Source organism: Schistocerca americana, chromosome 5 (genome assembly GCF_021461395.2).
Source record: "Schistocerca americana isolate TAMUIC-IGC-003095 chromosome 5, iqSchAmer2.1, whole genome shotgun sequence".
Taxonomy (NCBI): Eukaryota; Metazoa; Arthropoda; class Insecta; order Orthoptera; family Acrididae; genus Schistocerca; species Schistocerca americana.
In genome coordinates this window covers 369,459,918-369,473,072 of record NC_060123.1, presented here as the reverse complement: position 1 = coordinate 369,473,072, position 13,155 = coordinate 369,459,918, and the positions used below count along the sequence as shown (strand labels likewise).

Sequence of the window (13,155 nt, the reverse complement as noted above, 5' to 3'; positions counted from 1 at the left end):
AACTACACAAAACAATTGAGTTGAGTTCTGTAACCCTTTCCTGGGGTAATATGCATACCAGGCAAAAAATAAGCTAACTCCAAAAGACATCAAGCTAACACCCGTGACATTGTATCTAGCTTTGATAACGGCCTCAATTCGTCGTGGAAGAGAGCTCAAAAGTAGCGTGAATGAATGAGCCGTATTCGTGTTACGAAAAACACCCAAAAAAAATCTCAGAACCACATCTGGCTGGCTCTGAGCACTATGGAACTTAACATCTGTGGTCATCAGTCCCCTAGAACTTAGAATTACTGAAACCTAACTAACCTAAGGACATCACACACATCCATACCCGAGGCAGCATTCGAACCTGCGACCGTAGCGGTCACGCGGTTCCAGACTGAAGCACCAGAACCGCACGGCCACACCGGCCGGCAGACCACATCTGGATCAACAGGTCCAATAAGACATGTCGAAACCTACCCTGAAATTTTTACACAGGAATAAGACAACGAAAGAAATGCACTGCCAAAATTTTAGCTGCTGAGAGGCACTGCAAGTATTTTGTAAAAAAATGTTGATTTACACATTTCTGCAGCGCTAAGAACAGCTTATAACAGCGATTTGTACAGGCCTGCCTTTTAAGCACCTAAAGCCTGGTTTACAATGGAGCGAATGGAAGCGAACACGTGCGAATGAGCATTTGCATCAAATCCACTACAATTCGCTTTTATATGGGTAGCATCGTTTATACTAGAGGGAACGGAAGAGAACACGAGGTAGCGAATATCACCTATAAACGCTGTGTTATTACTTTTTAGTTTTTGGAGTATGCAGGATACAACTCTGTCTTGTTAGAGCCGCAGTGAGGATTATTTTGCGTGGAGAGCGCATTGTTCTTGACGCAGTATGCAAAATGGCGCAGGGAAGTGTGACATGCGTGGAGATCGTGCACTTTACACGGAATTGCATCTCCATCTCTCCTTAGAACTGGTGCAAAATTTTCCCTAACTGGGGAAGGTTAGGGACACGTAAGTATCTGCAGTGGCGCCCAGTTGAAAGACCTGCCGGGTACACCAGACAGAATTCTGTTTTCCTCGTGCTTATTAGCTTGTTTGCTCCTGTGAAAACCTGGCTTCAACTATACAAACAGCTGTTGCAATACGTGTTTTTCTGAGCTGGTAAGATATTCTTCTGCAGAACTGTTACTGGCACACCTGGCGTCGTCCAAACCACAACTCAAGGAAACGCCACAGTTATTTCCTATTTCTTCTAACGGATCCACCATTTCAAACGAAATGTCGATATCATTCGAATGAATGTCGAGGAAATCAGTATTAAATAACACATATGTACGTCCTCAGGAGATGTAGGTGATTTCGGCTAGAACCTATGTTCTTCATATTTCATCATTGCTAAATTGAGAACGTTAATTGGATTACTGTGAAACTGGAAGAAAGAAAAGGTATTATTAGCAGGCATGCCTTACTATAGTACGATAAATACTAATTCAGCATTATCTACAGGGTGTTTCAAAAATGACCGGTATATTTGAAACGGCAATAAAAACTAAACGAGCAGCGATAGAAATACACCGTTTGTTGCAATATGCTTGGGACAACAGTACATTTTCAGGCAGACAAACTTTCGAAATTACAGTAGTTACAATTTTCAACAACAGATGGCACTGCGGTCTGGGAAACTCTATAGTACGATATTTTCCACATATCCACCATGCGTAGCAATAATATGGCGTAGTCTCTGAATGAAATTACCCGAAACCTGTGACAAAGTGTCTGGCGGAATGGCTTCACATGCAGATGAGATGTACTGCTTCAGCTGTTCAATTGTTTCTGGATTCTGGCGGTACACCTGGTCTTTCACGTGTCCCCACAGAAAGAAGTCACAGGGGTTCATGTCTGGCGAATAGGGAGGCCAATCCACGCCGCCTCCTGTATGTTTCGGATAGCCCAAAGCAATCACACGATCATCGAAATATTCATTCAGGAAATTAAAGACGTCGGCCGTGCGATGTGGCCGGGCACCATCTTACATAAACCACGAGGTGTTCGCAGTGTCGTCTAAGGCAGTTTGTACCGCCACAAACTCACGAAGAATGTGCAGATAGCGTGATGCAGTAATCGTTTCGGATCTGAAAAATGGGCCAATGATTCCTTTGGAAGAAATGGCGGCCCAGACCAGTACTTTTTGAGGATGCAGGGACGATGGGACTGCAACATGGGGCTTTTCGGTTCCCCATATGCGCCAGTTCTGTTTATTGACGAAGCCGTCCAGGTAAAAATAAGCTTCGTCAGTAAACCAAATGCTGCCCACATGCATATCGCCGTCATCAATCCTGTGCACTATATCGTTAGCGAATGTCTCTCGTGCAGCAATGGTAGCGGCGCTGAGGGGTTGCCGCATTTAAATTTTGTATGGATAGAGGTGTAAACTCTGGCGCATGAGACGATACGTGGACGTTGGCGTCATTTGGACCGCAGCTGCAACACGGCGAACGGAAACCCGAGGCCGCTGTTGGATCACCTGCTGCACTAGCTGCGCGTTGCCCTCTGTGGTTGCCGTACGCGGTCGCCCTACCTTTCCAGCACGTTCATCCGTCACGTTCCCAGTCCGTTGAAATTTTTCAAACAGATCCTTTATTGTATCGCTTTTCGGTCCTTTGGTTACATTAAACCTCCGTTGAAAACTTCGTCTTGTTGCAACAACACTGTGTTCTAGGCGGTGGAATTCCAACACCAGAAAAATCCTCTGTTCTAAGGAATAAACCATGTTGTCTACAGCACACTTGCACGTTGTGAACAGCACACGCTTACAGCAGAAAGACGACGTACAGAATGGCGCACCCACAGACTGCGTTGTCTTCTATATCTTTCACATCACTTGCAGCGCCATCTGTTGTTGAAAATTGTAACTACTGTAATTTCGAAAGTTTGTCTGCCTGAAAATGTACTGTTGTCCCAAGCATATTGCAACAAACGGTGTATTTCTATCGCTGCTCGTTTAGTTTTTATTGCCGTTTCAAATATACCGGTCATTTTTGAAACACCCTGTGTATTGTCAGTACTTACCAGTACTGCAAAAAGTAACTGATAATTTGTAATAGATGTTACTTGAGTGACTAATTCAAGAGAACAGTAACTCTGTGCTGTAGTCTCAGAGAAACTATCAACAAACGGTAACCTTCAACGTCCTTTACAAATTACGATCGGGCTGTGTCTCGTGTTCCCTGTTTACAAATGTACTACCAACCTCGGCGCTGTGTGTGTGTGTGTGTGTGTGTGTGTGTGTGTGTGTGTGTGTGTGTGTGTTTAACCTTCTCATTGGACCGTCGGTGAAACCAGCATCTCGCATCATTTGGACAGAGCTAAAACCGCGGATCTAGTCAGCTGTGATACGGTTCCTGTGTTGTTTGCCCATTTGAAGACGTGCAGTTTGATGTGCCGCGATGACTAATGGCATTTTGTAAGGTATCCGACTCCAAACGTCCACTGCATGGAGTTACCTTCCCAGTATTCCCTTGGCAAATGGTTGAGAAGGACTTGATTTCACTGACAGCGGCGATTACTGCCGTGTTCGAGACCAGTGGTCATTGACAAAACATGAATCTAATCGCCAGTTTCTGTCGGTTAGGATATTTTCACCACCACTGTGCTTACGCCGTGTTACATGGTTACAGGTAGTACACTATTGCTTGTAGTCACGTTGGGCAGTCAACATTGCTACAGCATTTAAAGAGCTATTTCATTCATGGTGTGGTCATGGGCACGTCGAAACGCGATAGCTCCTTCCTACCGTTGTGTTACGTCTCCACATCGACCTGTCGTACTCGGCTGATTCCAAACACACACACACACACTCACACTCACACTCACACACACACACACACACACACACACACACACACACACACACACACACACACACTCACGCGCACACACACACACACACACACACACTCACGTACACACACAAACAGTACTTCACTTCACTGCCGTAACTTACGTCACTGCTTATGTGTTTTTTTAAGGAGGTAAAAAATATTTTTCATGTTAGCTGCATCGGGCCTAGCTTCAGAAGCCTAACGTAGGTGGAACTCAGGCTTGTCATCTACATTCTGTTATGTCGACTGCTGGTGGAAGATAATTTTGGCTATCAGGCGTCTACGTTACGACACTATACGTCGCAGAACCAATAGATATCATGAAATTTTAATAACGTGTAAGATTTGGTCTTCAAATTAGCTCTATAACAAATATCCAGTTACCAAAATTAGCATCCATCAAGGAAATTACAGAAAGGAATTCTTTTGGCTAATTTGCAATAAATCAGCGAACAAATTTTGTTGCCATTGTGATATACTTCACTGTTAGGGCTTATCTGCGGAAGGGAGAGAGAAATTTGCGAAGCACGCTTCAGAAGACGTGCCTTTCCTGCGTCTCTCCATTTGTTATTCGCGAACTGAGCGCCCAGACGGGCGCAAGCCAACGAGCCAGAACTGCATGCAGCAGTGCGGCGCGACGTCACAGAGTGTCTGCGCCTGTTCCCAGTGAGTTATGCAGAAGGCTGCAGAGAGTGTACGCTTGGCAGGGCACAGCGCTGCGTTTGTTGACGGTAAAAGCAAAGGGACGAAAAATGTGAGTGCAGCATAAATTCTGAAAAGTTCACAGGATTCTCAGGAACGTCGGTAATGCTCCCGAGAACGTAGAACGGTTGCGTATTCTTTGTGTAATCGTGTTCGCTCATGCGTCATTGCTCACCGCCTACGGGCTTCCCCTCTTCTATTGTTTTATTCTTCTTTTTACGCACCACTTAATACTGCGCCCGTTGTGACAAATCTCTAACGCGAAGTGCGGGTGGAAAACTTGCTTCAGTAGTCTTCATTTATTCATGCAGACAGCAGAGTTGTGACAGGTTGAATTGTTACTGAGAAAGAGATATTTCTTTTCCGATGACTCGTCAGTTCCAATTTTTAAAACTTTTTGCAACGGAAGAAGCTAGGGGACTGGTTAAGGCGAGGAACGTGAAGTCGTTAAGAGCGGGATTGAAGTTATTGTCCGTCCTTCTCGATGTACATTTTCCGCGCTTTCCCTGAAGTGTTCAAGCGATTTATAGTCTGCCGTCCTTCTACAGTAGTTCTTCATATCTGTGGTCCTGTTGTTGTTGTGATCGTCTTCATCGGCGTCTTCGTTGTTTTGTTGTGGTCATCAGTCCGAGAACTACTGCAGCTCTCCTCGTTAGTTTATCCTGTGCAAGCCTCTTCATCTCTCCATAACGACTACAGTCTACAAAAGTTTCAACTAGCTTATTCTATTCAAGCCTCTACAATTTTTATCCCTCTCCATTCTCTCCACTACCAGACGGATGAAGCCTTGATGCCTCAAACCGGTACCTTCTTTTCCTTACATTGTGTCACATTTTTTCTCCTCAATTCGGTTTAATTACTCTTCGTTACATATCCGAACTACCTATCAAATCTTCAGCTTTCTGAGTAGCACAATGTTTCAAGACCTTCTATTCTGGCCTGTGTTATATCAGATACGTATAAGGTTTTGCTCCAGATAAATACTTTCATAAGATGTTTCCTAAGGCATAAATATATCACTATTGTCGATATAATGGGTTAGGAACGAGACGTGAACAGGAAAGAGCAGACAAATGAGAAAGATATAACGTCGATTTTATTATTAACTATATTGTATGAAAACAGTGGTTTCCACACAGTTGCGCTCTTCCAAAGAAGAAATCACATGATGTACAAGGACGTCTCGATAATGTACAGACGTCATGGTACGCTTTACAGGCACTGTGAGAGAATTATCTTCAAAGAAGAACGGACCGACAATAAATGAACTTGCTAATCTACACTACGTAGTCAGTGACACATCGTGCACAACACGCTGTTTAACAGAAAACAAAATTCGGTAGTTCTGTGTATTCATTGCACCCTGTAGTATAAAATTCGCCTCCGCACTTCGTAGAATATTTCCCGGCCACATCAACGTCGATGCGTGTCACGCGCCGAACAGCAAATTCCGAACGTTGCTGCGGATCATGAGGCTTAGTTGCTGCACCATCTAGATCTTGTACGTGAATCATTGTAAAATAGATAGTAAAACTTTTCGTACTTTTAAGAATGGGATGGATAATTTTCGTGACATTGCACGATCACTAGCACTACCTGGAGCAAGTACTATATGGTCAGTTTCGGCAGCAGAAACCTTATCTATAATTTCCACCAGGATGGATGCCTTCCTCTTCCAGGCGCCACATCTAGTTCACCACTGTTTTCGTATTTCATTATCATCTTCTTAAGCCATTTAATGACATCAGGTCTCTCCTCCGACCTTCAGTCGCGATACTCTCACAATGCAGCACTGTAATCACTAACAGCGCACTGTCTCTCTTCTCGATAGCCATACTGTGAACTCAGGACTTCCTTGATTTTATCATAATATCGTTCCTATGTAGCGGCATGTCAATAAAATGTTTTGGCATTCCGAGGAAAAAGTTGGTGATTGTAATTTCGAGAAAACATCTCGCCACAACGAAAAATGCCATTGGTTGAAAGCTTACTGCGCCAACTCGCTTATCATGCGTTTGACAATGCCTCCCCTATTTTGAGATGATACAAAACTAGCTTCCTTTCTTTGAACTTTTTCGATACTGTCCATCATTCCTATCCGGTAAGGATCTTATACCGCACACCAAAACTCCAGAAGGAGACAGACAACCCTAGTGCAGGCAGTCTCTCTAGTAGATTTATTGCATCTTCCAAGCGTTCATCCAACAAAATACCTTCCCCGCAAAATTGTCTTTCTGATGGTTCAGATTTAAGTCGTGCATAACTGTAGATCACTAAGAATGTGAGGTGAATCGATACTCTTTGTGTGATGTTTAATGGTGTCATTGACGTTAGCCGCATTTGGGAGCATCAACAGTAACAGATGAACATTTATACAGAATCGGTACTCGAACCTGGATAGCCCACTTTTGTGTGTTGTATCGTGTAACAGGAGTTTAATTAAATTTTTTAATACTAATGTGGAGGACCACACACTTTTATTATTCAAGACCAAATGCGACTTTGTGTCCCATGCAGATTTGTTGTTTAATTAATTTTGCAATTCGTTGTAATTTTCTAATAATTATAGTCGACAGTAAACGACGATATCATCTGCAAGCAATCTCAGAGAACTGCTCAGATTCCCCTCTCAATCGTTTGTATGGATTATGAGCAGAAAAGATCCTATAACACATCCTTGGGAAAAGCAAGATATCACTTCCGTTTCAATCGCTGACTTTCCAACAATTTTTACGAACTGTGGTCTTCCTGACAGGAAACTACGAATCCAGTCGGAGAGCTAAGATGATACTCGATAGCGGAGCAACTCAATTAGAAGCAACTTGCGAGGAACGATGCTATAGTCTTCAGGAAATCTACAGATATGGAATGAACTGTAGATCTCCTGTCGACAGCACTCTTACTTCCTGCGAATAAAGAGTCCGTTAAATAAATTAAAGTAATTGAAAAAAATAGTACTTTAAAGGTTATAAAAATGTACTACACATTTCTATTTCGCATAGAAGTTACCTGTTGTGATTACAAACGCTGGGGGTTAGCTTAAATTCACGCTCACGCTACCAGATAACATTTCACGCGAATTCTTTGTGACAGATCCGCCACTCTAACACACACTCCACTCTGGAACACTTCAACGGTACGGGTTTGACAGTCTACGAGCAACATTATTCCTTGTGAATTGCTTATAGGGACGTTCCTTCCGCGCAGCTACAGCAGTAGGAGAGTGAAACCAAGTCTCATCAGAGCTGTCTCCATCGAAACGAAGTGACTTTCCTCCGGCAGGAAGATGGGCCGTCGGAGAAAGGAAAAGTACTCAAATCAGGACCCGCATTCAAATTCAGAGAGCCCTTTCTCCGGAATCAGTGGAGGAATTCACTGCTGTCACTTTCATTGTTTCTCTGTAATGTACTACTGCTTTGTGCTGATGAGAGGAGACAGTTTCTTGCCCTCTTGTCCATTACTCTCCACGTTTTTAATTACACTCCTGGAAATTGAAATAAGAACACCGTGTATTCATTGTCCCAGGAAGGGGAAACTTTATTGACACATTCCTGGGGTCAGATACATCACATGATCACACTGACAGAACCACAGGCACATAGACACAGGCAACAGAGCATGCACAATGTCGGCACTAGTACAGTGTATATCCACCTTTCGCAGCAATGCAGGCTGCTATTCTCCCATGGAGACGATCGTAGAGATGCTGGATGTAGTCCTGTGGAACGGCTTGCCATGCCATTTCCACCTGGCGCCTCAGTTGGACCAGCGTTCGTGCTGGACGTGCAGACCGCGTGAGACGACGCTTCATCCAGTCCCAAACATGCTCAATGGGGGACAGATCCGGAGATCTTGCTGGCCAGGGTAGTTGACTTACACCTTCTAGAGCACGTTGGGTGGCACGGGATACATGCGGACGTGCATTGTCCTGTTGGAACAGCAAGTTCCCTTGCCGGTCTAGGAATGGTAGAACGATGGGTTCGATGACGGTTTGGATGTATCGTGCACTATTCCGTGTCCCCTCGACGATCGCCAGTGGTGTACGGCCAGTGTAGGAGATCGCTCCCCACACCATGATGCCGGGTGTTGGCCCTGTGTGCCTCGGTCGTATGCAGTCCTGATTGTGGCGCTCACCTGCACGGCGCCAAACACGCATACCACCATCATTGGCACCAAGGCAGAAGCGACTCTCATCGCTGAAGACGACACGTCTCCATTCGTCCCTCCATTCACGCCTGTCGCGACACCACTGGAGGCGGGCTGCACGATGTTGGGGCGTGAGCGGAAGACGGCCTAACGGTGTGCGGGACCGTAGCCCAGCTTCATGGAGACGGTTGCGAATGGTCCTCGCCGATACCCCAGGAGCAACAGTGTCCCTAATTTGCTGGGAAGTGGCGGTGCGGTCCCCTACGGCACTGCGTAGGATCCTACGGTCTTGGCGTGCATCCGTGCGTCGCTGCGGTCCGGTCCCAGGTCGACGGGCACGTGCACCTTCCGCCGACCACTGGCGACAACATCGATGTACTTTGGAGACCTCACGCCCCACGTGTTGAGCAATTCGGCGGTACGTCCACCCGGCCTCCCGCATGCCCACTATACGCCCTCGCTCAAAGTCCGTCAACTGCACATACGGTTCACGTCCACGCTGTCGCGGCATGCTACCAGTGTTAAAGACTGCGATGGAGCTCCGTATGCCACGGCAAACTGGCTGACACTGACGGCGGCGGTGCACAAATGCTGCGCAGCTAGCGCCATTCGACGGCGAACACCGCGGTTCCTGGTGCGTCCGCTGTGCCGTGCGTGTGATCATTGCTTGTACAGCCCTCTCGCAGTGTCCGGAGCAAGTATGGTGGGTCTGACACACCGGTGTCAATGTGTTCTTTTTTCCATTTCCAGGAGTGTATTTCCTTGACGATCTGGGAAAATACAAGTATAAGAAGTCGTATGTTACAGAACTGCTGTTTACGAATGTAGCGGTTTTCAGGTATTAACAGTACTTACCAGCGAAGTAGTGCAATACTTTTTATGTTCCCAGCAGATATTTGCTACACAATAATAATGAAAGACATCAAGTGCTAATTGGTCTTTCGTCCGCCTATAGCATTAGATGTTATCAACAGTTGCCCATGTTAGATTTATTAATTTTACGATATGATACTGTAGTGCATGTGTCATTAGGAACGATGCAATGTTTTTTCTCACACGCATGCATGCACAGCACAAGCATTGCAATATCGTATTTATCCACCGAGACCAGGCAGCGACTTTCAATTAAAATGTCCTCCCCTGTACGGGAATTACATAACGTGTGTACGAGGACAGGTTGTGACGCAGGAACGACGATATACGGAGGTTTGGGTCTGGCCATGAGTCGTGTACGGATAGCCAAAATGATTAAGGCGACCGCTCGCGTAAAGCGGAAAATTCGGCTTGGAGTCCTCGTCCGGCACGAAATTTCACTGTCGTTATTCCCTTATATAGCTGAGCTTTGTTCGCATTCGCAACTGTGAATAAGTTTCATGTATTGTTTATTCCTCCCTGTCTGGTGTTGCTCCACACAGAAAGTTTTTCGAAAAATCGCTAACTGGCCGGGAATTCTGCTCTGTACCACCTTTTACTAAATCTACTTTCATTACTCAGCCCTTCTCTCCTGCTTTACCGTATATATCGTCATTTCGTAATTTGACAAATCGCTCTTTTGTAATATCATATTTCTAGAGTCTTCTTTTACGCCTTTGAGATCGCATTTCACGTTGCTTCAGTCGTGTTTTCTAAGCGTGTAATCTCAAAAATGTTAAAAATCTAAGCCAATGTTAAATGCCGATAGTTTCGCTGATGGAGAAAGATTAGTGCTTCTGTGTCGGTTTTCCATTAGTTAACGTGTTATTTATTTTCAGTCGGTCGATTAACGTAATTTCGACTGACAGCTGTTGTACACTCTTCCTCCAACTATGTTTTCTATCCGCAGGTTCATTACGAATTTAGTGATAGTTCTTATAATTCTACGTAGCGTTTTATTTTAGTAGTAATGTATGTTTTTTCTGTTCGTCAGAAGTATTACGATATCTGTGACACACAGATGCACTGGATGGATTTCATGATGATGATAATATCTTGTGAATTTCTTTCTGTCTTGCAAACTGTCATTATTTCCGTTATTGTTTGTCTCTGATGCAGATCGTTTAATCAATTGCAATGGTGATATGAAATGATTTCTTTGAAGTAAGTGAGAAAAGGATGTTTGAGTTTAATGTCCCTTCGACATTTATACTGTTACGAAATTCGAGTTCAGTAGCTGGCAAAGAAATAAACTACGGTCTTGTTGAAGGAATAGTTCTGGAATTTCATCTAGTAATAAATTAAAGAAAACAATGAACAGTGTCGGCCAAACGAAGATTTGAATCGTGCCCCCTTCGGACTACAGGTGACCTAATCGCTGTGTCACCTCTCTCTTTGATGTCCTGGGAATATGTTCCGATTTATTAAGAAAAAAAAGAACGACGGATTAAGTCTGACAGTTTCAACAAACATCAAAATGAGGCCGTTGTTGATGCATAACCTCATGCAACTTTCTAGCGGGAAGGTCTGTTGTATTTCATACGCTATGATTTTCTATATTTGGTGAGGAAATAGTAGAACAAGCCATAGAATGGAACAGGGAAAACTTTTAGTCAGCATTTCCAATGGTTGTAACATACTGTATGAATATACGCAAGAGGGGGCAAGATTGTAAAATCGCAAATTTTTGTACACCATATTAAGTTTGTAAATGTGTCTTGCCATAAGAAATTAATTTGAAACGCTTTACACGAAACTAATAGTACCTTTAGTCTTTGATAATCAGCCGCTCAGCATTTTTTGAAAGGTTATTTTGATATCTTACGGTTAAAGCATGTACACAAAGTACATCATTTGATATTATTGCTATAAATATGGATGCTATCTTTTTAATTAGCGGCCTTTAGGAAATGACGCTATAAAACTTCCATAAAATTTATTTTTTCATTAACTGGTAGAGTTTGATTGATATTAAATTAGAAAACTGAAACAGAAAAAAATCAAATCCATTTAACACATCCGCTGGGAATTAACAAAAGTAATCATCAAGAAAAACCACTGATTAATATGGCTAATAGTGGAGAAGCAGAAAATAAAATTAAAAAGAAAGCCTTTCCAACTTTGTTACCCTGTATTAATACTCTTTTATTTATAGAGTATTAACAGATTTCTTTCAAAATTTTCACGTCTTTAATTTCTTAATGTTAACTAGCATTATAAAGGTTGAAAAAAAATTTGTTTCGAAAACTATATTTCTGGACTGTTTGTGTAAAGGATGACTGAGGAGAGATTAATATAAGGAATCCCCCAAAAAAGCCGTCAAATCAGCCGGCAAAACTGACTCTCAACTGTCTAGGATGAACCAAGACAGTCCTTATATTCATCTGATACGTTACTGTGTGGCCATATCAACTGGACAATCCGTAACCTATTTCTGCATTTTGCACTCTATAGCAGCTTCTGGAGAGGACATTTTTTCAACCTGCGTTTTGCTGTCGTATGGAGCAGAAAACGCCATTTCTTCTTTGTGTGACACATTGATAAAATGTAGTTGAAAACATCTACAGTATAGATCGGTCCCTGTTTTCCATTGTATCCTATAATCACTCTGCCACGCAAAACTGAATATAGTTACAGAATTGCTTGATGGAGCTTCTTTACCTGCAGATGAAGAAGAAATTACTGTCGTGTTAAGATATGCAGTGAAAGGAAGGAAGTCTGTCGTTTTGGGAATTCGAACTTTATGGGCAGGGATCCTGCAGCTATTATCACGTCTTGCTTGGTGTTGAAACGGTCCCTTCCTGAAGCTCGATGGGATCTGTATGAGAAACTGACAAAGCAAACGTTGGGAATACTAATTCTGCCAAGAAAACGGTATGATTTACTATGAATAGCCGACAACCAAACAAACTCCAATTATCCATTGCTTTTCCTGTCATGTTTCCTGTTGTCCTCGTAAATGCCAATTTACTATTTGTTGCATCACATATTATCATACATTTTTATAAATGCCAGGGAATTCTGTAGTAAATAAAAAGTATGTCTCCTAGTTTCAAGGAGGTAGTCTCTCTCGCTCTCACTTGTGAACGCCTGTGTTGGCACGCTATTCGTTGCTCATCCCACTCTACGCTAGCTACACCGACGAGCCAAAACGTTGTGACCACTGCACATCACGAGACTGAAAGCCACAAGGTGGCGCTGCGGGCACGTTGGTCGATACAAAAAGTATATAAAAAGGGGTAGAGACATATGAGTACGCATACTGTGCTGTGGGGTTAACGGTATGATTGAAAATGAATACACTACGAACCGCGCGATCGCAATGTAGACCATCTTATTGTTCCAAATAACTGGTTTCAACAGTCTTATGCTGCCATCATATGATCTTATAGGTCTTTTTATACACTGACGCGCTAAAGAAACTGGTATAGGCATTCGTATTCAAATACAGAGATATGTAAATAGGCAGAATACGGAATTGCGGTCGGTAGCACTATATAAGACAAGGATCC

The 13,155-nt window shown here is 43.4% G+C and overlaps 1 protein-coding gene across 2 annotated transcripts in view; it reads left to right on the top strand.

Annotated features, from left to right (window-relative positions):
• LOC124615849 overlaps positions 1 to 13,155 on the top strand; it is a 446,573-nt gene that overhangs the window by 234,324 nt on the left and 199,094 nt on the right. The gene's annotated exons all lie outside the window — the stretch shown is intronic.